Consider the following 23,360-nt stretch of genomic DNA (forward strand, 5'->3'; position numbering starts at 1 on the left):
ATAATATATAAATGTATCAAAGTAACATACCATACCTCTTAAACTTATACGATGTTACATACCAAACTTATTCAATAAACTTTTTTAATTAAAAAAATTGAAAATGAAAGCCTAAGTGTCAATTGTTATTCAGTTACATGTGTGTTCTGAGTCTGAGAAGCAAGGGTAGCCTGTGAATTCCGGGGAGGTCTGACCACTGAACCATCTAGGGGAGGTATTGGGAAGCCTGAATCACCGTACTTTCCTGGTCCCCTCACTATTCACTCAACACTGACTAGACTGCAAACTCATCCTGGGCATGTTTAAGAGACATGGGACTTGGCTCAAGCTAAAGAAGTCCTCATTAGCTATGACCTCTGATCTCTGGGGAAATTGGCCTTCACAATTTGCAGAATGTATTTACAAAGATGTTTTCTGGTACAAGCCACACCACCACTGCCTCTTTTGAGTGGACAGGAGGAAACTCTCCCAAGAAACGTCCAGAAGGAAGGCTCCCTTAATGTTTACCCCTGGCTACCTCAGCTCACTAATCCACATGCACCGATCCTGGGCAGACCCGGGCACACACAAGAGGGAGGAGGCAGTTAGCATCTCTCAGAACTGCACGTTTTTCATTTGTGATGGGCAGAAACTGGAGAAGATACTAAGGCATTCTGAAATTATTTCCAATCACTTCCAAGGAGGAACCAGCAGTATAAATAGCCATACCCCAAGGTAGGCTCACAGACATCCTTGAATCCTCCAGGGCCTGAACCAGATGAAGAGGGAAAGGAAAATGCTTTTTCCATCCCAAGGGCTTTGCTGCCATGAAGTTCCAAGTAGAATTGGGTTGACTGTTCTCTGATAAAGAATACCGAGTAAAATCTTCCAAAGTGACACCCGTTTGAAAGCAGTTGATCACTCTTAAACTTGAGATGCAAGTTTCAGGGAGGGTGTTCTCATTTTTAAAATAGAAATTTAAATAAATGACAAAAGAGAAAACAATTGCTGCAGTCCAAATCCTTCCCAGAATCCTTACCAAGGAGCCTAGGTCTGAGTAAAATGAGAATTGCAGGCTGTCAGAGGTGGAAGCATCCTCAGAAAGCATCTCCTCCATGCCCTTTATTGTATAGCAGGAAGGCTGGGGGCAGACAAGGGGCCTATGATGGTGAACAGCAAGTCAGGGATAGGACCACAGCAAGAAATCAGGTCTCCTCACCTTACTATGACACTTCTCAACTGCACAGCTCCACAGGCCTATACTGACATAGCTCAAAAACTGCAAACTGTGAATTCAAATTATCTGAACAACTTGGGAACTGTAGGTACCAGATGTTTTGCTCTTGTCCAGATGTTGTGCAACTTGTTAGAGGAAGGTCTCAGGAGATCTTGTGACAAAGTGCCTTTGTCACCTGCAAAACCCATTAACAATTCCCAGGAAATAAAAATAGAATGTGGATAATCAAGTCCAACTTTTTTTTCCTTTGTGCTTAGTTTCACTTGCTCATGGGGTGCTGCCTGCAGAGTCCTTGCAAACAGCCCTTTAGACTAGAGTTGTCAGTGCAAAAGGCTGCACCCAACACCTCTGAGACACTGCTTAGCACTGCAATCTGGAGCTGAGAGCACAGCTACACCTGACCCATCAGATCTCTGCCTCCTCTCCACTGACAAGAATCCTATAGAGCAGCTCTGCCAATAGTCTTTCAGGGAGTGTGTGCTCTAGAGTGCAAGCTTGCACCTCTCCATTCTTTGATCAAAGAGTAAAACTTTCCTGTGTTTCTGAACCAAATTCAGTCTCCTTCTATTGGTTCAAATGACACTGAGCAGAAGGACCCCTTTGGGGGGCTGATTTGGGAGGGTTGGTAAGAAAATCTTTGGCACCCATGAAGGGAAACTCCTTGGCCTTTTTGCCTATACCTACCCACTAGGTTTCAGGCTGGCCCTGGCTCCAGCAGGATAGTGGATGCTTTCAGAGGTTCACACAAGGATGACTGACTGATCTTTGAGTACACTCTGATGGCTTAGAACAATGGCAGCCTTCAGCCAAATTCAGAGCAACTCTGCCCAGCAACCTGATACCTGACTGTGGTTCAGGCACAGCATAGCCCCCAGAGTCATCTGGACTGAAGCCCCTGGAGGAGATCACACTATGGCATCGTTGGGAACTGGAGACTGAAACTAATGCATGCCTGCCCATTGCCTCTGGGGGGCATTCCCACAATATCAGATGCCTGGGGATGGGGCCAACCTGTGGATGAGAGGGAGCCATGGCAGTCTTACCCACTATTTTGCCAACAGTGCTGTCCTCTTGTCCCCTGTACAAGGCAGTAGTGGTCACACCAAGGCTTTTGCCCTCACTTACTGACCCCCAGCAATCAACAGTAGCATTGTCTATAGTCACTTTCCATTTAGAAAAAGAGAGTGGTCAGTCCTGTGAGCCAAGAAGCAAGACTGGAGAAAAGCCAGGTAATGAAGACCACCTGACAAAATGGAACAAGGATATTCCATCAGATTTCAGGAAAAGGTACCAGGGTGCCCACATGTGAAAATGTTCCTCCAAGGTAGGTACGGGACCAGTAACTTGACCTCTTCCGGTCAGCACTAGTTTCTCTGAAGCGGGCTGTGGAACCCTACGAGCTGCTCACAAGACAAGGAACCCCATTATCAGGACCTGTGAGCTTCAGGCAAGAACAGGAAACACCCATCACCTGAACTCTCCTCTCCTCTCCTCTCTGCTTGTGAGGCAAACCTTGGGTGATTCTTTATCAACTGAGGTCCCTATGGGCAGTTAGCAGCTACCTATAATCCTGCTAAAGGAGCTGAAAAATTAATGTTTGGTCAGTCAGCCACTATATAGGCTCCACACCCGTTTTAGGCGTTAGCAAGTTTTAAGGGAACAGAATGGCTATCTCCTAGAAAGTCAATTCAAGTTCAGATACCTTCGTTTCTAGGAAAAATGAAATGCGTGACCATTATTCTCTTGCTATTAATAAACATCTGGGCCTTGCATCCTAAACTGTCTGCTGTCGTCTGTCTCCAAGTAGCTAGAGTTTCTGAAAACTGCAAATGATGGTCCCTTAGCGATGCTAACAGGACAGAGGCCTGTGACAACCAAGTACATGTAAAGGCAGCTGGAGAAGCTCTGCTCCTCCACTCAGGGTTATGACGGTGCCCCAGACCAGCTAAGCAGTTATAGAAGATGGACTGGCACCCCTCAGTGCCCTTCTATAGTGAGGAGGGGGATGAAAAAACAAGGAGGGATTTGTCACCGGCAAAACCCATTCACAGGTCCCAAGAAATTAACATAGAAGCAAGTCTAACCTTTTTTTTTTCCTTTGTGCTTCCTGTAGTTTCACTTGCCCACCGGATACTGCGTGAAGAGGCCTCCCACCAGGTACTTCAGACCACAGTTCCCAAGGCCAAAGAGCTGTGCCTGCTTCTTAGCTTGGGACCGTGTGCAGAAGCTCTGCGCTCAACACTGCAATTCAAGATGGCTGTGGCGGCAGCGTGCTGTGCGCAGACACTGTGCCGGCAAACTGCCCCTGCCCTGCCGGAGCTCCACCCCGTCGCCCCGCCCAACACTTGAACTCTAAAGCAGCCCGGCCCACAGCCTGCCAGGGAGAAAGGGTACTCTAGGGTGCGAGCTTGCCCCTCTCCATTCTTTCATTGGAAAACACAGCTTTCCTTTGTTCTGAACGGAACTTGGTCTCATTCAATAGGCTCATATGGGACCAGTCAGGAGAACCTTCGTCGAGGACAGACTCAGAAGTGTCAGTAACACTTTTGATGTGAAACTGAAATGTGAACTGGGTGAATTTGATGGTCCGTGAATTTCAGGCAGCTGTGTGCATCAGGAAGTCAGGCAGTTTCTGGGTTGACACCAGCTATCTGTTCATACCCTGTTGCTGGCACCCTGGTGTCAGCCACCATCACATCTTGATGTCTTACTGAGATGGCACCCAACTGGTCCCTGCTTCCATCTGGCCCTCATATAAAGTGGTAATCAGAGTGGGCCTTTTCAACATAAATCAGCTGTGTCACTTCTCCACTCTAAGTCTTATTGGAGAAAGCGTTCTTTGATCACTTGTATCCTGGTGAGTCATGCTCCCTTGCTAAGATATATCCCCTTTTATGTTGATAGTTTGTATATAAAAGTTAGATGTCTTCTCAGCCTGATCTTCCCCCTTTACCTTCCTTCCTGATCATTACCTGATGTCTAACCAACTTAAGCAGAGACAGTCCTCAATGAGTTGAAGAGAGGGGAAAAAAACCTGGGCTCCAGCAATTATGACTATATTTAATAGTGTCACACTTGAAGCCCATGACCTCCACACAACTGGAAACAATGTTTCAGATATCACTAAACCTAGCCATTGTCCTCTTCTACCTAGCAATCCAGGAAAACTTTCCACTAGCACAAAGTTCCACTGGCACAGTGCAGAACATCAAAAAGAGAGCCCCAAGCCCAGACTTGGGCTTTAGTCCAGCAGATAAGAATGAAAGGAAGAGACAGAAGGACAGAGATGTTCCCACAGTAATAACAAGCAGGCGTTTTTCAGAAGGTGATATCTAACAAAAAACAAATACTTGAAATTCTAACATTGCATGGATCTGTACAGCAGAAAACTCCAGAAAGGAATGGCCAGAACTATACTTAGAAAGAATAAATTGGACATAAACTGAGAAGTTGGGGGCAGAAAGACTGAGAATTATCTATAGTCAATAACCATGTCAATTACAATGAGCAATAAATTCAGCCAATATTTTAGAAGACATATTCCTAGAAAATTCCTCAATAGAATAAGAAGAAAGCAGGTTGATAAGGTAAGGGTGCACCTGGCAACAGATCAGGGCTCTGGTTTTACTCACAATTGGCTAAGGATCCCACCATAATGGGAAGGGATCAGTGGTAAAACCTCCACCACCTTGAACTTTAGTTGATCCTTCAGGAGTAATGATCCTTCAATTTTAGAGTTACTTCACTGGAGATGTTTGATGAAATGCAAATTCCTGGGCCTGCACAGACCAACCAAATCACATCATCTACTGGCATGTAAACAATAATAATTGTTAATAAGCAAACCAGGTGTGTCTAAGGCATCTGAGTTTTGCGTTGGCTGTCAGTGGACCCCACCTTAGAAACTTCTGCTCTTTAATGTCTGTAGTATGTTATGCAAATAATGTGGGCCGTGTATTCACATGTGCTCTTACACAAATAATTGCTTTGGGGAAAGAATCACTGAATAAACTGTTTATAGTGATTACCTTTGGGGATATGGAATGAGGGCCAAACTGGGGATATGACAGCACTTTCCTTCAATCATTTCTGTTTTGTTTTATTTTTTTCACTTTATTTATATATTACTCATTTGGTGGCAGTAGTAGTTATCTGAACATGGAGTTTAGGGCCGTGGTTTTGTTCCCCTCTTTTTGCATTTTTAAAAATTTTGATTAGAAGATACTTACAATATTATGATGGTTTCTGCCATAGATCAGCATGAATTGACCATAGGTATACACATGTCCCCTCCCTCATGAACCTCCCTCCCACCTCCCTCCCCATCCTACACCTCTGGGTTGTCAAAGAAACACCAGCTTTGGGTTCCCTGAGTCATATAGCAAATTCCCACTGGCTATCTATTTTACAAATGATAATGTGTATGTTTCAATGCTATTCTCTCAAATGCTATTCTCTTCTACTCTCTCCTTCCCCCACTGTGTCCAAAAGTCTGTTCTTTATGTCTGTGTCTCGTTTGCTGCCCTACAAGTAGGATCATCAGTACTGTCTTCCTAGATTCCATATATATGCATTAATATACGATATTTGTCTTTCTCTTTCTGACTTACTTCACTCTGTATAATAGCCTCTAGGTTCATCCACCTCATTAGAACTGGCTCAAGTGTGTCCACAACTTCTTTATCCATTCATCGGTTGATGGACATCTAGGTTGCTTCCATGTCTTGACTATTGTAAATAGTGCTGCTATGAACACTGGGGTAGTCCTGTTCAATTATGGTTTCCTCGGGGTATATGCCTAGAAGTGGGATTCCTGGGTCATATAATAGTTTTATTCCTAGTTTTTAAAGTAATCTCCATACTGTTTTCCATAGTGGCTATATCAATTTGCATTCCCAATCTTCTTTACACTTTAAAAGTGGTAGCAAATTTTCAATTCACTATTTCTTTATTTAAAATGTATTGAGTGCCTACTATATGCTAGGCACTATGCTAGGTACTTGGGCTATAGTGTTTGCAAGATAAATACAAAATTGAGCTTCAACTATCTGCTTTGTTGTAAAATAATCGTAATTCAAACTTTGCACATGGTCAGCTATCTATGCTTTTATTTTCACAGGTTGAAAGAGTTCCTCTGGGTTGAGGAGCTGAGCCCTCAGGACAGAGAGAGGCCAGTTGACAAATGTAATCATGGCCTAGGAGCCCAGGGGCACATATCAAGTAAGAGACAGCTTTGCCCACCTTGTCTTAAAGAATGGTGTGTGGAAAGGACTTATTATTTCCTGCTGTGCTGCATGTTATTCACACAGTAGAGCAGAGCCTGGAGAATTGGAATTGCAGACGTTTGGCACTGAAACTTATTGAACATGATAGAAGTGGGTAGAAAAATGAAATTAAGATTGGGTACTGAGCAACTAGCTTGAGGGGCAAGAGTCTAAATTTTTCTTTGCTTTCCCACCCAGATTAAGCATTATTTATTTTATTCTCTTTAGAGAGATGAACCAGTAATAGGAGGTGAATGGAACAGTTCCCATTTGCAAGAGAACCTCTCTTCTCACAGACCCTCCGCTTCTCACAGCATGCCCGCTTTCAAAACCATGCATCAACTTCCCCAAAGCAAGTATTTTGTAAAACACGCATTGCATTAAAAGAAATAACTTACAAAATACTGTATGCAGAGTTCTTAGAAATACACTTGTTTTAAAACTGAAATATAATTTATGAGTTCACTAAGCTCACAAAAATATCATTTTTATTACCATTATCAATGATACCAATAATTACAGCTAGTTTTTATAATAAGTGCATATGTTTCATCTTATTTCACCTCCCTAGTCTTATGAGATAAATACTGTTGTCATCCCCATCTTTTAGAGGAGGAAACTGAAACACAGAGAAGTCAAACAACAGGTCCAAGACCACTCAGGATGCTCTCTATCAACCCAACAACTTGCCTTCACAATCTGCAGTCTTACCCACTCACTCTCTGTCCTTAAGTTTTTCTATAGTGATGAACCCAGACCATCCATTAATGAGTGTCCCAGAGCAAAAAAGAGGGGTGGAGGGACCCACATGTAAAAAGAAAGGAAAGACCCAGTTATCAATGATCCCTGTCCTGCCTGGCCACAGCAACCAAGCAATAGACTTCAAGCAAACATTTACAAGATAAAGCTACTCTGTAGACAATTGTTATCATTGGGCTCCATGAGAAATCTCTGGTTGTCAATTTATCTGCTGGCCAGTTTCACAGCAGTCTGAATTTTTTTTTTTTTTTCTGCAGCCAAAGGACTGCCCCCTTTTCCATCTCAAATCTTTCTTTCTCTCCTCTACTCTCTTCTTCATTCTTCCTATTTACAAAGATAAAAAATACAGGTCAGCCAAAGTTTGGAAGAGAACTTAAATTGTAGATTTAACTTTTCAAGTCAAATATCCCTTTTGCCAGAAATTTTTACCTGTTCTTTTAATTTAGCACTTCCCAAATTTTATTTTATGAAACACTGTTCCAATAGATATTAATAGATATATCTTAGGGTGGCCCATGGTAAAATAAGCTTAAGAAATAAGGCATGCCAAGTCCTGCTCTTGGAGCTGTGCTATGAGCGTAATAAGACTGAGAAGTCAAGCAGTAAAGAAAGCTGTTTAATTTAAATATGACAATTAATTTAAACATTTTGGGTGCCTACTATGCGCTAGTCTCTATTTTGATACAGGAAAAATACAGCAGTAAACAAGACAAAGTCCCTCTTTCTATGGATCTTCTATTACAGTAAATGTAACAATTGTGTACTAAACATTTTTTGTGATGTATTAATACCTTGGAAAATGTGTTCCACTGGTCACAAACTTTGTAAATGCCTATCCAGAGACATAAAGTTGTTGTTGTTTAGTTGCTAAGTCATGTCCAACTCTTTTGTGGGGCCATGGACTGTAGCCCACCAGACTCATCTATACATGGAATTTCCCAGGCAAGAATACTAGAATGGGTTGCCATTTCCTTCTCCAGAGGATCTTCTCAACCCAGGGATTGAACTCATATCTCCTGCTTGGCAGGCAGATTGTTTACCACTGAGTCACCTGGGAAGCCTCCATCTACAGACATATAGTATTTATGTAATTTGAGTTTTACTCTCACCTACTGATGCCCAAATAGAAAAGGATATCCATAAATATAAGAGATACCCTTGGTCCTGTATTTATACAGAATATTTTTATGTGCTTATGGAGAAGTGCTATATTTCACAAAATTCAAAGATGAAAATAAAAAGTAAAATTATTTCTTAAAAATAAAAATTGTCAAATAAGAACTCATTGAAGGAAAATCTTCAGATTAAGGGCAAAAATTGCATTTGTAGACTTGCTTCATTTGTCTGTGGAGACATCTTAAATAAGCCTTTTTTCTAAACATATCTATTGGACTAAGACACATTATTCAGTTCTTGTACCATGATTCCCACACGTATTATAGGGCTGATAACATTTCCTAAAATCTTTAGTTTCTAGGTCTAATGATAAATACTGTCTGCTACTCTGTTGTGATTGGTAAGTCTGGTACTTCGGGCAGGGGAGGTGGACATGTGAGTGAGTTGTCTTTGGCAAGCAGACATAAAGAAGAGTCAACCTCTACAATGGGAATAGCCACAAAGGACTAACAATCAATTAGCAGGGCAGCAAACACACTTTTCATCCCATCAGATGGTAACTGATGTGCAGACCACACAGCCCCAGGCTAGGATCCCTCAGTTTTCTCCAATGAGGGACAAGCAAGGGATTTTCATAGTTGAACTTGCTTTTAAGAATGATACTTCACCATCTCCTTCAGAAGAGGGACAAAGAGAACCTTAACTAGAGCAGTCAATGAAAACAGAAGTGTCAGAAAAGAGGCAGGAGGCATTTTAGAAATTTAGTTAATGGACTTGTCCGCTAAAGGAAGTTCCCAGAGGCCCCCATGTTTGTGGCATCATTCATTCAGTTTAGAATGCACACACATATAACCCTTCACTGTCCAGCAAATATTTCTTTCCATAAACTCCCAGACACCTAAGTCTCTTCAGGATGAAAGATTCACTTTTGTATCATAGTCTCCTGCATCCTAAATACCTGTTCTAACCTGATTCATTCAGTCTTAGCCAGATTTCCATCACCCTCATAACACTCACTCTTATTTGGTCAGTCAACTGATGGTTCCTCCAAAGTTTAATTAGAATACAAAAAAGAAAAACTAGACCAGGAAAATCATAGCAGACAAATACAGCAGCCGAGTTTTGGGTCCATTAATTCTTTTAATTATTCAAAAATGCATACAGTTGACCCTCAGACAGTGTGGGAGTTAGGGGTGTAGTAGAAAACTTGCATATAACTTATATGCGGCCCTCCATACATGTGGTTCTTCCATATTCACTCCACCAACTGAAGATTGTGTAGTACTATAGCAAAAAATCTGTATGTGTATGGACCCAGGAAGTCAAACCCATGTTGTTCAAAGGTTCGCTAGTTGGGGCACCTGTTAGCAGCCAGATATTTTGCCAGGTGTTGGGCATTCAGTGGTGGATTAGAGAGATAAGATTCCTCTCTCATGAAGCTTACATTGAGGGGAAGACAGACATTAAACAAATGAACAAAAGAGACAATTTCAGAAAGTGAGAAATACTCTGAAGATCATCAGACAAGGAGAAGTGAAGCAGAGCGACTAGATGGGAACACTCCCGCTTCAGAAAGGAGGGTGGTCTGCAGCCAGCAGGACGAGCAGGTGCACGGGCTCTGAGAAAAGCGCAGGCTTAGCTCGCTTTCCTGCCGGATAGAAGGGCAGTGAGCCAGACCACAGAGGAGCTGGCTCAAGAGCAGTTTGGAGAAGCGCGCAGAGGCTGGATCATGCAGGACCTTGAAGGCCATGGTGAGGCTCAAGTTCAAGTTGTATCCTAAATCCTCTGGGATGCCATGGGAGGATTTTTAAGGAAGGGTAGGTTATGATCTGTCTTCTGTTTCAAAAGACGATTGTGACTTCCATGAGGAGAGGGATGGTAGGACTGCAACGATGAAATGTAAAAGAAGTTACCAGTCTATTTTTTAAAATTCTCTCATAATTCTGTAGCAAGATGAATGTTGCCCTTAAAGTGAATTAATTTATTAAGTGAAAAAAATGGTCAAAAAGTTTATTCAGGTTTTTCCACACTACCTTACAGAAAAACCAGAACAAACTTTCAGCCAACCCAATATTAATATGGTAAACATTTTAAAACATACACATTCACATACACATTCAAAAACATAACACAACTTTACCTGTAAAGAGTAAAAACAACTCTCCAAAGTCCACTTTCTTATGTATTGGTTGATCTGATAAAAGGCATCATTAGCTACCTTTCCCCCTTGGATCTTTCATGAATACTTGACTGGTAATTGGTTAGGTCCCTTCACAACGGGAAGAGGATTACCCAGCATGACATCCATTGCTGTCAGGAACACACAGCAATTGCTGATACTGAAGAGATAAATGGGGTGAAAATCGTTCTCACCACTGCCCATCTCTGAGAGGTGGCTGAGCCATCCCATCTGTGAGGGGAAGAAAGACTTGGAAAAGCAGTGTGGCTATTAGAAGACCTTAAAGAAGTCTAAGGCCACTGTGAGGAGACCAGAAACTTGTATCTTCCAGATGTCATTAATTGTCCTAAATATCAGGGATTGCCACTGTTCTTTACATCAGGCAAATAGTAATTACAGAAGCAATGAGGATAAATATACTATTTCTTCCAAGAATCAACAGGAACTCCAAACTAAGGCTTACTTAGTGCGGATTCTTTCAGACCCTGCTTGAATGACTGAAAGAGCACATTTAATAAGTTCTTTGATTTGATTACATTATTTCCTCACTCTTTTTCAAATAAGAATTTGAAGTGGCTTCTAGTGTTTTGTTTAAATGGAAAAAAATAGTGCTTCACACATCACAGGGTTGGATCATTTTAAGGTGGTTCAGTTATTTCTTCTTGATTCCTTTCATTTTTTTCACAAACTTGGTCATTCTTCAGAAACAATCTAAAAGAAAAATTCAGCACTATTGTGGTATAAATTCACTCTAATCCTGAACTTTCTGAATTCAAATGAATGAAGTGTGAACATTATTTACATTGGTATGGTGACATATAGTTCCCATAAATTAGAGGTTTAGAATTTCAGGAGGATGTTTACTAAGCATTAACTAAATATGTTGAGACTGGCATATAATCCAGGAAGAAAAAGAAAGTGAAAGTGTTAGTCACTCAGTTGTGTCCAATTCTTTGCAATTGCATGGACTGCAGCCCACCAGACTCCTCTGTCTGTGGGATTTCCCAGGCAGAATACTAGAGTGGGTTGCCATTTCCTTTTCCAGGAGATCTTCCCAACCCAGAGATTGAACATGGGTCTCCTGCACTGCAGACAGATTCTTTACCATCTGAGCTACCAGGAAAGCCCCAATCCAGGAAGAAAGACCTACCCAAATACCTAGTGGCCAAATTCTCCAGTGAGATGGACAGCCATGGTCAGAAAGAGAAGTTCCCTAGGACTCTACAGCGTTCTTGGATACCATTTTTCCTCATGGAGGCGAGAGGAAACTTGAGATTCGACTTCCTTCTCTCATGAACGGGGAAACTGAAATCGAGGTAGCAGAACCCTTGCCAGTGGTCACATGGGCTGAGGGATACAAACAGGCCCAGAATCTCCTGAATCCTGGGTGATTTCATGGTGCTGCCTTTTTTCATAATTTCTCAGATTTCACACCCCAGGTGCGTTTAGTGCTGGCTCATTTTTAGGGAAGGTTGGACCCTCTAGGGATCCTATGGACAGAGATGACAAGAGACAATTATAGCCCTAAGGCATACAGGAGACCCAACCAGAGAGCCAGAGATAACAGGAAGTTTGCTACTCCAGTCAGGGCCCCTCAATGGCCACACATCCACCTGGTACTCCTGCTGTCTTGCCGGTCACACTGTTCACCGACCCCAGGGTAGATAAGGTACGACTGGGAAAAGGGAAGAAGGCTCAAGGAGCTGTGGGGACTGCAGACATGTTTACTCTCTCCAGGCAGCAGCAACTGGGAGTCTTCAAAGACTTCTGATATACTAAGACAGACAAAAGTGGCCCATGGCCAAGTGGGTGCACAGGCGCAGTGCTACCAAGGTCAGCAATATCACTGTTTACAAAACATAAGAAGTTATGAGGCCGTGAGAGAGTGGGGCAGGAGAGCCTGACTGACGGCGTGTTGTCAGTTAATTTCTTCACACCTGCGTTATCACAACTCACCATTATCACTTGCAAAGACTCCCTATGGGTGCAATACTGCACTGAACACTTTTCATACATGACTTAACTTGGAACTTTACAGAAATCCTACAAGGTCAGGCAGGTTAAGAGATAGGCTCCAGAGACAAGGCAGCCTGCATTTGAATCCCATTTGCCCGGCTTAATATCTCTGTGAAATTTTCCCCCCACATCTTGGTTGCCTCTCTATAAAATGGGAATAATAATGTTACTAATTTCAGAAAGCCATCATGTCAAATAAATGAGTAAGTTCAAGTCCAGTACTTAGGGAAGTGCCTGACACATAGTAAGTGCTCCGTCAACACTGCTATTATTATCATCTTTTTTACAGATGAGGGAATTGAGGCTAACAGAAAACAACAAGTTCAAAATAGCACAGTAAGTAGAAGAAATAGCATCTGAGCTCCAGACTATATCACTCCAAAGGCTATGTTATTAACCATGTTTCCAGACCACTTCCCTCTGGGGAGACTCAGATGTAATTTGTGCTCTGGGTTCCATAGGTTGTCAATGCACAGCACACCAGTTCTCTACAATCAGCAGGGAGTCGATCCCAAGACATCAGAGCTACCCTCCTCACCTAGCCCAGCCAAACTTTTCAGCCTCTTCCCAGCCCCTCCGTTCCTCATCATTTATGAGTCTTTGATCCACCTTCACTGGTATCACTTACCTTGGATCAGCAGATATGGACACTCCATACGTGTTGATTAAATTGAATTAAACAATTAGCCTTCCTTCATCCACAGAGCAGCCTTTGAGAACTAAAGGAAAGATCATGATTTCATTGGAACTCATGTTCCTATAGATAATTAGAATAGACATGCAGTTAGTTATTAAAGAATTCCCCGAAATCAGGGCTTTTCAAACTTTAGTGGGCATAGGAATCACCTGCAGGGCTTGTTAAACCCAATTGCTGGGCCCCACCCCTGGAGTTTCCTACTTGATAGGTCTGGAGTGGGGCTTGCTAGATAGGTCTGGAGTGGGGCTTGCTAATTTGCATTTCCAACAAGTTCTCAGGTGACGCCCATGCTGCTGAAATAAAAGATCACCATTAGAACACCACCACCACCAGGGTAATGATGGCTGCAGGTAAAATCACTGATAAATGCTAATATTAGTGAGCAAAGCATTAAAGAAAAATAGGATATTTGTACAGTCTCAAAGTGACTCCAACAAGTATTTATACACTATGGAAGTGGTTTTTGTATTTGTTCACAAATTGTTTGCTATTTCTCCCTCCAGGAATGGAGTTTAATTCCCCTCCCCTGAATGTGAGCTGGATTTAGCGACTTGCTTCTAACACATAGAGTATGGGACATGGGACAAGCAGTATAGTAATTTCATAGTGGGAAAACCTGGCATATGCCACCCTCATCAAGTGGTCAAAACTAAACCAGAAATAAGTCACACTGATACCATGTACCTCCTAATGTGTTGCAATAAGAGTACTTCACCTTTATGATAGTCTTCCCCCAAATCCATAGCCTCAGTCTAATCAAGAGAAAACATGAGGCCAATCGAAATTGAGAAATATTCTACAAAATAAGTGGGCAACTCTGTTTTAGGTCTTCCCTGGTGGCTCAGTCGGTAGAGAGTCTGCCTGCAATGCAGAAGACCCGGATTCAATCCCCGGGTAGGGAACATCCCCTGGAGAAGGAAATGGCAACCCACCCCAGTATTCTTGCCTGGAGAATTCCATGGACAGAGGAGCCTGGTGGGCTACAGTCCATGGGGTCACAAACAGTGGGAAACAACTGAATGACTAACACTTTCACTTCACTTTCAAAGGTTTTAAAGTCAAAGAGGAAAGACCAAATAAATGTCACAGATTAAAAGAAAATAGGAGATATGGTAACCAATATAATACAGTATCCCAAATTGATCTTAAAACAGAAAAAGGAAATTAGTAACTTTTTAAAAACTGGTAAAATCCAAATAAAGCCTGTAGTTTAGTTAATAGTAGGTCCACTTCTCAGTTTAGATAAATGTACCACAGTCATGTAAGATGTTGACATTGGGGCAGGACTGGCTACATAATTTGGTGGGTATAGTCAAAGCTATGGTTTTCCCAGTTGTCATGTTTGGATGTGAGAGTTGGAACATACAAAAGACTGAGCACCAAAGAAATGATGTTTTCCAACTGTGGTGCTGGAGAAAACTCTCGAGAATCCCTTGGACAGCAAGAAGATCAAACTGGTCAATCCTAAAGGAAATCAACCCTGAATATTCATAGGAAGGACTGATGCTGATGCGAAGAGCTGACTCATTGGAAAAGACCCTGATGCTGGGAAAGATTGAGGTTAGAAGAAGGGGGCAACAGAGGAGGAGATGGCTGGATGGCATCACCTACTCAATGGACATGAGTTTGAGCAGACTCCAAGAGATAGTGAAGGACAGGGAAGCCTGGTGTGCTGCAGTAGATGGGGCCACAAAGAGTCAGACACGATTTAGCAACTGAACAACAAGTGTAAAGTGAAACTCTGGGGCCACTTGTTCAAAATTTAAAAGATTTCAAGACAGCAACAGAGAAGAAAACCAGGAATAGGCCGTTCTGAGCATGGTGTGCAGTGAGACCACACAGGTTGTATGCCATGAAGCCTGCCCTGCATTTGGAGGAAGCAAGGTGTGAAGCATATGGTCAGGGCTTTAGCTGAGCTGGGAGACAGCACTGAGCTGTCAGGTATCTGAGTAGCTGATTAAAGCAACAAGCTTTAAGAAAGAGTTAGGCCTTTAATCACTTACTCTGATGATATAAGAGGAGAAAATGATGACTCTCCCTGGAACCATGCACAGGTTGAAGGTCAGGTGAATCAGTGTGGATGCGGAGTTCATCTCACTGTTGAGGGAGCCCCAAGGAACAAAAGGCCCCAGAAGTGGGAGGTGAGAAAAGTTCAGAGTGGAAAAGAACTAGGGGAGGGTGGATACAGAGTCAGAGTGGGGAAAGGTTCTTTAAGTTTTCCCCTCTTCCCCCTGATAAAGAGCATTTAGCTGAAGTTTCTGAAAAAGACCTCAACCAAAGCCTTGGATAAAAGGAAGGAAGGTGTCTGGGCTAGGAATGTAAGTATGAGAGAGATCTCCACCATGATTGTGGGAGGAGGGGGCCTGAGACCCTGTTTGCAGCTCCCTTCAGACTGCTGTGCACCTATGCGCAGGAAGTATGGTGAGGGCAGTGCCCCTTGCAAACCCCATGAGGCTTGCCATATGATGCCTTTGTGTTAACCTATGGTTGGGCCTGAAACATCACATGTAGGTTTTTAACCAGGAGCTGGACTCCTCATTTTTTTGTACTATGTTTGCAAGTCTTCTATAAATCTATAATTATTTCAAAATGAAACTTTTTTTTAAAAGGGCTCTCTCACCATTCTCCCATTCTTTCATCTCCCAGACCTACTAGCCATTTTGTTTATAACTGAGACTAATAAACTAGTTTCTAAGAACTAGTTTCTTTGTCTTTCTCTCCACAGATCTTAGACATGAATCACTGAGGCTGCACCAGGGACCTCTGAAGACCTGGATCATGGTCTACTTTGCCCCTTCTCCTCTCCGCACCAGTAGGCCTCTTTTCCAAATGCAAATTATCAACTTGTGGGAATAGATGCCTATGAATCAGCTGCCCTATCCAGACATACCTGAACCTGGATGGATTGAGCACCACCGACAAGTTCTCTGCCAGATGTTCACTGAGTGGACTGCCCTTGCTTCTCTCCACTTAAATTTCTTTCTCCATCTCTGACATCTCCACTAAGTTCCTGCAAATAACTCAATGGAGTATACACTGCTGCCTCATGTTCAATATGTCCAGAAAGGTATTTAACCCATCACTACCCACGCAAAAAATAAAAAACCTGCTTTCCTCCTAACATCTGACTTTGAATGACAATTTTGTGTTTCCAATCACCTGGGGATTAGAACCTTGGCTATGTTTTGACTTCACCCCATTTCCTACCACATTTCATCAATTATTCAGTAGTTTCTACCTCATCAATATGTCTCATCTGCTAAAGCGCCACCTATGCCACAGGTTTTAATATCTTTTTTTTCTGGCTTATTACAATAGCTTCATTACTCATTCTATTGTCAAACCTATGTGCTATACCTTTTGCAGGCATGCCCTTTCTTACCTCTGAGCCTGTTCAGACTATTCCTGTTCACACTCTTCCCATCCTCCAGCCATTAAGCTAGGTAGTTCTCATTCAGCCTGTATGTATTTGTTGATCATCGTTTTCTTCCCTGATCCTTCCCAGGCCTGGATTAGATGACACCCTCAGCCCCTCAGATTGCCCTAACACACTGTACTGTAGCTACCTGGTTTGTTTGACCATTGCTTTAGGCATGAAGCATGACAGCAGGGACCATGACATGGTTATAGCCTTAACAACTAACATGAAGTGTGATACAGAGTCTTAGTTAAAACTTACTTAAAAAAAATCTTATTGACTGAAGGTATGAATACTGGGGACTGTCCTAGGACTGGGGGTGATAAAGAATAAACCTTAGTTCTTCTTTTCAAAGATTTCACACTCAAGTAGAAGACAAAAAAAAGTACAACAAGCACTTATTGAGTGCTTTATAAGCTAGGTACAATATTATCCCCATTTTACAAGGGAAAAATTTAAATGGAAAGTTTAATTGCCTAGTTCAAAAAGTGGCAGACTAGGAATTTATTATAATCGAGAGGAGGAAATAATCCAAATGTCTGTCAATAGAAACATACATGAACAAACTGTAGTCATTCATACAATAGAATTCCACTCAGCAACTAAAAGCTGTAAGTTACTGATACAACAGCATGGGTGAATCTCAAAAACCTCATGCTGACCAAAAGAAGATAGACACAAAAAGAGTGCATGCAGTATGATTCCACTTATATAAAACTTCAGAAAAAAACTTAAATCTAATATGTGGTATAAGAACACAGATCAGTATTTGCCTTGGGCTAGGGAAAAACGCGGAGGAGGCAATGGCACCCCACTCCAGTACCCTTGCCTGGAAAATCCCATGGACGGAGGGGCCTGGTAGGCTGCAGTCCATGGGGTCGCTAAGAGTCAGACATGACTGAGCGACTTCACTCTCACTTTTCACTCTCATGCATTGGATAAGGAAATGGCACCCCACTCCAGTACCCTTGCCTGGAAAATCCCAGGGACGGGAGAGCCTGGTGGCTGCCGTCTATGGGGTCGCACAGAGTCGGACACGACTGAAGCGACTTAGCAGCAGCAGCAGCAGGGTAAAATGTGGATATTGACTAGCAAAACATTCAAGAGAATTTGAGGCTGATGGTAATGTTCAGTTTGTAGTTATATGGGTATATATATTTGTCAAAAAATCACCACAGTATACCCTGAAAAGTAGTGAATTTTACTTGATGTAAATTATATCTACACAGTTCATATAACTTTTTTAAAAAGTAAAATTAAAAACTCAGTCAAATTCTAGAATCCTTGTTTTTAACCACTATGCCGTCTAACAAATATGACATTTATACATTCGTAAAGACTGTATCAAGCATCATGAAATATAAAACTTCGGTTTCTACCAAAATAGTTGACTATTTCCCCCCTTTCCACCAAAATTAACACTGAAAGAAAAGTATAAAAGCAAGAGGAAAATATAAGTGTCAGAAATCAACAACAGTAATAACAACAAAATGTGAGCCCTTTGGGGACAGGGTCTGGCTCTGTTGTGTGTCAGGAGGTGGGTAGCTACAGCTTGAAACTGACAATACCCAGAGATGGTGGCCGCTCAGTGTGTGGGAGGTAAGTTCTGACATTTTGCTCTCACCTCCCTCTGTACTGCCTTGGACAAACCATCACCTGTTCCTTCACAATCCAGCCAAGCCAACACCCAACAGTATAGGAGAAAAGTCCTTTGGGAACAGGAACAAGCAAAGAGCTGATAAATTAAAACAACACTGAGATCCTACTACACATTTATTAGAATAACCAAAATCCAGAACAATGACAACACCAAATGCTAGTGAGGATGTGGAGCAAAAGGAACTTTCATACACTCCTGGTGGGAATGCAAAATGGTACAGCCAACCTGGGAGACAGTTGGGCAGTTTCTTAACAAACTAAACACCCTCTTACCATGTGATCCAGCAATCACATTCCTTGGCATTTATCCAAGAGTCGAAAACTGATGTCCACACAAAAACCTGAACACAAATGTTTATAGCCACTTTATTCATAATTGCCAAAAACTTGGAAGCCAGCTAGATACCTTCATTAGGTGAATGGATAAATACACTGCAGTACACCCAGACGATGAACTATTATTTAGCACTAAAATGTCCTTTAGCACAGAATTTTAGATACGTATTACTAAGTGAAAGAAACCAACATGAAAAAGCTACATACTAGGGCTTCCCTGGTTGCTCAGTGGTAAAGAATCTGCCTGCCAATTCAGGAGACTCAGGTTCAATCCCTCCAGGAGGATCCCACTTGCCACAGAACAACTGAGCCTGTGCACCAGAACTATTGAGCCTCTGCTCTGGAGGCCGGGAGCTGCAACTACTGAGGCCCATGCACCTAGGGCCCATGCTCTGCAACAAGAGAAGCCACTGCAATGAGAAGACGAAGCACCACACTACAGGAAAGTCCATGCAGCAAGGAGGACCCAGCACAGCCAAAAATAAATAAATAACAAAATTAATTTTTAGAAAGCTACATATTGTGTAATTCCAACTCTATGACATTCTGGAAAAGGCAAAACTATGGAGACAATAAAAAGATTAATGGTTGCCAAGAGTAGGTGGGGAAAGGAAAAGAAGAAATTGGCAAGAGCACAAAGCATTTTTATGGCATGAACAGTATTCTGTATGATATTTTAACGATGGATATATGTCATTATACATTTGCCCAAAACCATAAAATATACAACACCAAGGGTAAACCCTAAGGTAAACTATGGATTTGGGGTGATTATGATGTGTCAAGGCAGGTTCATCCTAGTGAGTGATGCTGGTAATGGGGGAATACATACAGGTTTAGGGGCAGAAAGTATATGAGGAATCTCAGTATCTTCCTCTCAATTTTATGGTGAACCTAAAACTGCTCTAAAAAAACTATCTTTAAAAAAAGTTGATGAAAATGAGTTGGATCTGCTCTCCACCCCCTCTCCCAAACCCAGACCAGACACAACCCACAGACCCTCTCCCCATGCCAATTCACCTTGCAGGTTTAAAGTGGAACTCCAGTTGTGGGACCCAAGGGACCTTGGGCTTTCTGCCCTCAGAATCATCTGTTCCCCTCTCCTTAAATCCATGGAGACAGACACCTGAATGTGACCTCTTTCCCCAACACACCTTACCAAATGACTGATTGATAGCCTCAGGGAAACATGACTTCATAAACCAAAAAAACTAGATTTGAGGATATAATTACTATGAAGAAAGGCAACATACAGAACAACACCTGAAGCAGAACTACTGAAACAAACCTTCCAAAAATGTAAAATAACCATGAAGATATGAGGGGAAAATATTAGCTGTAGGAAGCAAAGACAAGAAATCAACAAGATCCCAAGCAGAAATGTTAGTATCAACACTAAAGCCAAAGTAAATAACACAGTCGATGGAATAAATGGCAAGAAGAATTTGAAGAAAAATGAATTAGTGAATTAGAAGAGCAGACTGAGGAAATGATGGAAAATATAAAATAAAAGCTAAAAGATGCTTCTGGATGTGAAAAGATAGACTCGATATTAAAAATAGAATAGAATAAGGGGAATTTAGGAGTACCAGGGAGATGGGCAGAAAAAGCTGAGAGAGTAAAGAGCAGGGAAACCCACGAAAAGCTTCATAAAGAGAAGTCTTGAGATGAGACAAAAAGAAGGGTAGAAGTTTGCCAGGTGAGCATGGAAAGGAAAAACATTTCAGGCAGAGAGAAACAACACGGGTAAACACACGGAGGCATGAATACAAACAATCACCTGACTGGGATCTAGCAGATAGTCTGGTGTGTGTGTCTGGAGCAAAGGCTATTTGGAGGAAGGTAAGGAAGGTTAACGTTGGAAGGCAAGCAAGAGTCAGGTCAGAAAACTCTTGGAAGATCTGTAGCATAATTATATCCCATCTTAAATACCAGGAAACTAAGTCGAGCTCAGATAGTTGAGTGAGTTGCCCCAGGTCAGACTTCCAACTGCCAGGCTTGGGCCAGTTCACTGCCTCACACTCAGCAGTGGCTCTGAGGTTGCTTGCAGCTTGCATGTTTCGGTGTTCTGCAAAGTCAATTAGAATTTTTTTTTAAATAAATGAATTTGAGAAGTAGAGGAGTTGTGCATCCAAGATTAGGTGCGTTGTTCTGAAGTTTCAGAGTGTCCCATTGACAATTAGTAGTTCAGGGTTAAAAGTAAGATCAAGATAGTTAATACAAATTCGGATATTCCTAGCATATGAAGGTGAATGGGAGTGGATGGAATTGCAACAGTAATGCCACTGGTAACCTCGGCAAACGTTTTCTCAGGACAGAAACATTTTACTGGAGAAATAGGACATCACTAGCCAAGTGAGGAAAACTGAAAGGCACAGTCACACTGGCTTGGTGCTTTCTCTGTTAGTCAGATCTCAGTTCAGTTATAGCATCTTCAGCCAGCCAGACACTGCCAGCACATCAGGTAACTCTGATTGGGGTCTGAGTGCAGTGCAGTGCTCAGTCATGACCGACTCTTTGTGACCCCATGGACTGTAGCCCGCCAGGCACCTCTGTCCATGGAATTTTCCAAGCAAGAACACTGGAGTGGGTTGCCATTTCCTATTCCAGGGGATCTTCCTGACCTAGGGATCGAACACACATCTCCCTCATCTCTTGCATTGTCAGGCAGATTCTTTACCACTGCACCAGTAAACCTGGGAAGTGAAAATAACCATCCTCAGATGCATATTGTCAAAAGTCTGACTTCTAAGTGACAGCCAATTCTGGGATCCAGGAATACAGGAACATTAGGGTCGCTTGGGAAACCCAAATTGGGGAGATGTATCTCTGAATGCCAGGTACCTAGAAACATATCCTTCTATCCAGAATGAAAATAATATTACTTTTATCTTGTAGATAAAGAAACCAAATCTGAGAGAAGTTATGTGACTTGCCCAAGATCATTCAGCTAAGAGGCAAAGCCGGGATTCAAATCGAGGGGAAGCTGGTTCCAAAGCCAAGAAGATGGAGATTAAACAAGACAGTGCTGGTGTACCCAACATTCACTCTCATTCTTGATTTCTCAAAGCCCAGTATTCAGAGTGGGTCAGGAGAAAAAGGTCCATGTCCTTGCTCCTAAGAACCTTGAGAACTGAAGTCACCATTTGCTGGAAAAGAAAGAGCTTTGAGTTATAAATCAGAAGAACTGGGTCCCAGTCTGATCTGTGCCACAACTTGCTGTGTGACTGTGATCAAGTCACTCACCTCTGTGGTCCCCATTCCCTCTGCAAAAGGACGACTCTGGAAATGCAGGTTTCTGTGACTGGCAGGAGGCTTCCCTTAGACCCTAAGCCCCACCCAGCAGAGGTGGCAGTATCCAATTCTCTCCTCCCAATACCTTTCCTCTTCTCCATTCATACCAGCCATAACAGCTAGGGCTTCCCAGCTGAGGGCTGGGTGGGGATTGTTTGAGAAGCCATATGGCATCCCAGTGCAGCGAGAGTCCAATCTCAAGGGGAAACCATTGTTCATTCATCTGGACCGAGTGACATTCTTTATGCAAGAATAACTCTTGATTAAAGGGTGAGTTTTAATGGAAACTAATTAGGCAAACTCTTTAGCCTGGGCATAATGATCAAATGAGCTGTCACACCATACCTGATACAATGATCTCACTCGCTACAAGATTTTATTCCTTAGCAATTACACTCCCACATGGCACTGCGTGCCGTTATTGCCTGGAGCACACATGTCAAATTAAAGAGCAACTTATGCACCTGATATTTAATTATTGCCTAGTACTACAGACACGTGGAGAATGTCAAAGTGAGCAGTCCTGCTTGGGAGAAACGACAACTGAAATCTACTTCTGCAAGGGAGTGAAAAAAAAAAATAGGGATAAAATATGTATAGGCTACTATAGTTCCTTATTCAGCCGTCTTACAATTCAGTTACAAAACTTGCTCTCTCCAACCCTGAATAATTTACCATTTTTTTTTTCCTTTATCCAGAAAAAGTCAGCAGTTGGAGAGTTGTGGGTAAAGGCACAGGGGTCCTATTGGTATTTGTTTATCTATGTGATTGATGTGGTCAGATCTGGTCAACATTGAGCTCTTCCTGTAAGTTATTCTCTCCCTAACAGACTCTGACAGGAAAGAGGGTGCCTGGCATGCCTTTCTAGCCCAAAGGGAAATGTTTGCCCTCAAGGCTGAGCACTCAGGAAGCCACATCTCACACCAGTCACACGAGCAACACATTTGAAAAGTTGACCGAAGTTTCTCCACAAGTTGGGACAGTGAGAGGCCATGAGGATGGAGGCTCTATCTCTACTTTGGTTAAAATAATCTGGAGAACTTTGCAAACATACAGATACTCAGAATCCCATCCCAGACTATTTACATTAGGATCAAGGCCTTAACTTTTGGGGCTTCCCTGGTAGCTCAGCTGGTAAAGAATACACCTACAATGCAGGAGACCCTAGTTCTATTCCTGGGTTAGGAAGATGCCCTGGAGAAGGAATAGGCTACCCACTCCAGTATTCTTGAGCTTCCCTGGTGGCTCAGCTGGTGAAGAAGCTGCCTGCAATGCAGGAGACCTGGGTTCAATCCCTGCATTGGGAAGATACCCTGGAGAACAGAACAGCTACCCACTCCAGTATTCTGGCATGGAGAATTCCATGGACTGTATAGTCCATGGGGTCTCAAAGAGTCGGACATGAC

At 42.4% G+C, this 23,360-nt stretch overlaps 2 long non-coding RNA genes and 1 other non-coding gene across 3 annotated transcripts in view; 2 read left to right on the forward strand and 1 right to left on the reverse strand.

Annotated features, from left to right (window-relative positions):
* LOC145526261 (uncharacterized) overlaps positions 1 to 3,672 on the reverse strand; it is a 129,104-nt gene extending 125,432 nt beyond the window's left edge. Inside the window, exon 1 of the long non-coding RNA XR_014068808.1 lies at positions 3,301 to 3,672. This is a non-coding gene — a long non-coding RNA (uncharacterized LOC145526261). The remainder of the gene's footprint in view (positions 1 to 3,300) is intronic.
* Positions 3,518 to 8,100, forward strand: LOC145526263 (uncharacterized). The gene is made up of 3 exons (XR_014068810.1): positions 3,518 to 4,073; positions 6,336 to 6,436; positions 6,709 to 8,100. It is a non-coding gene; the product is annotated as an uncharacterized LOC145526263 (long non-coding RNA).
* A 5,977-nt stretch (positions 8,101 to 14,077) lies between these two features.
* Positions 14,078 to 14,149, forward strand: TRNAC-GCA (transfer RNA cysteine (anticodon GCA)). Its single transcript has one exon. It is a non-coding gene; the product is annotated as a tRNA-Cys (tRNA).
* Positions 14,150 to 23,360: the final 9,211 nt, after the last annotated feature.

This window comes from Giraffa tippelskirchi, chromosome 11 (assembly GCF_054371585.1).
Source record: "Giraffa tippelskirchi isolate mGirTip1 chromosome 11, T2T-mGirTip1v1.2.pri, whole genome shotgun sequence".
Classification (NCBI taxonomy): domain Eukaryota; kingdom Metazoa; phylum Chordata; class Mammalia; order Artiodactyla; family Giraffidae; genus Giraffa; species Giraffa tippelskirchi.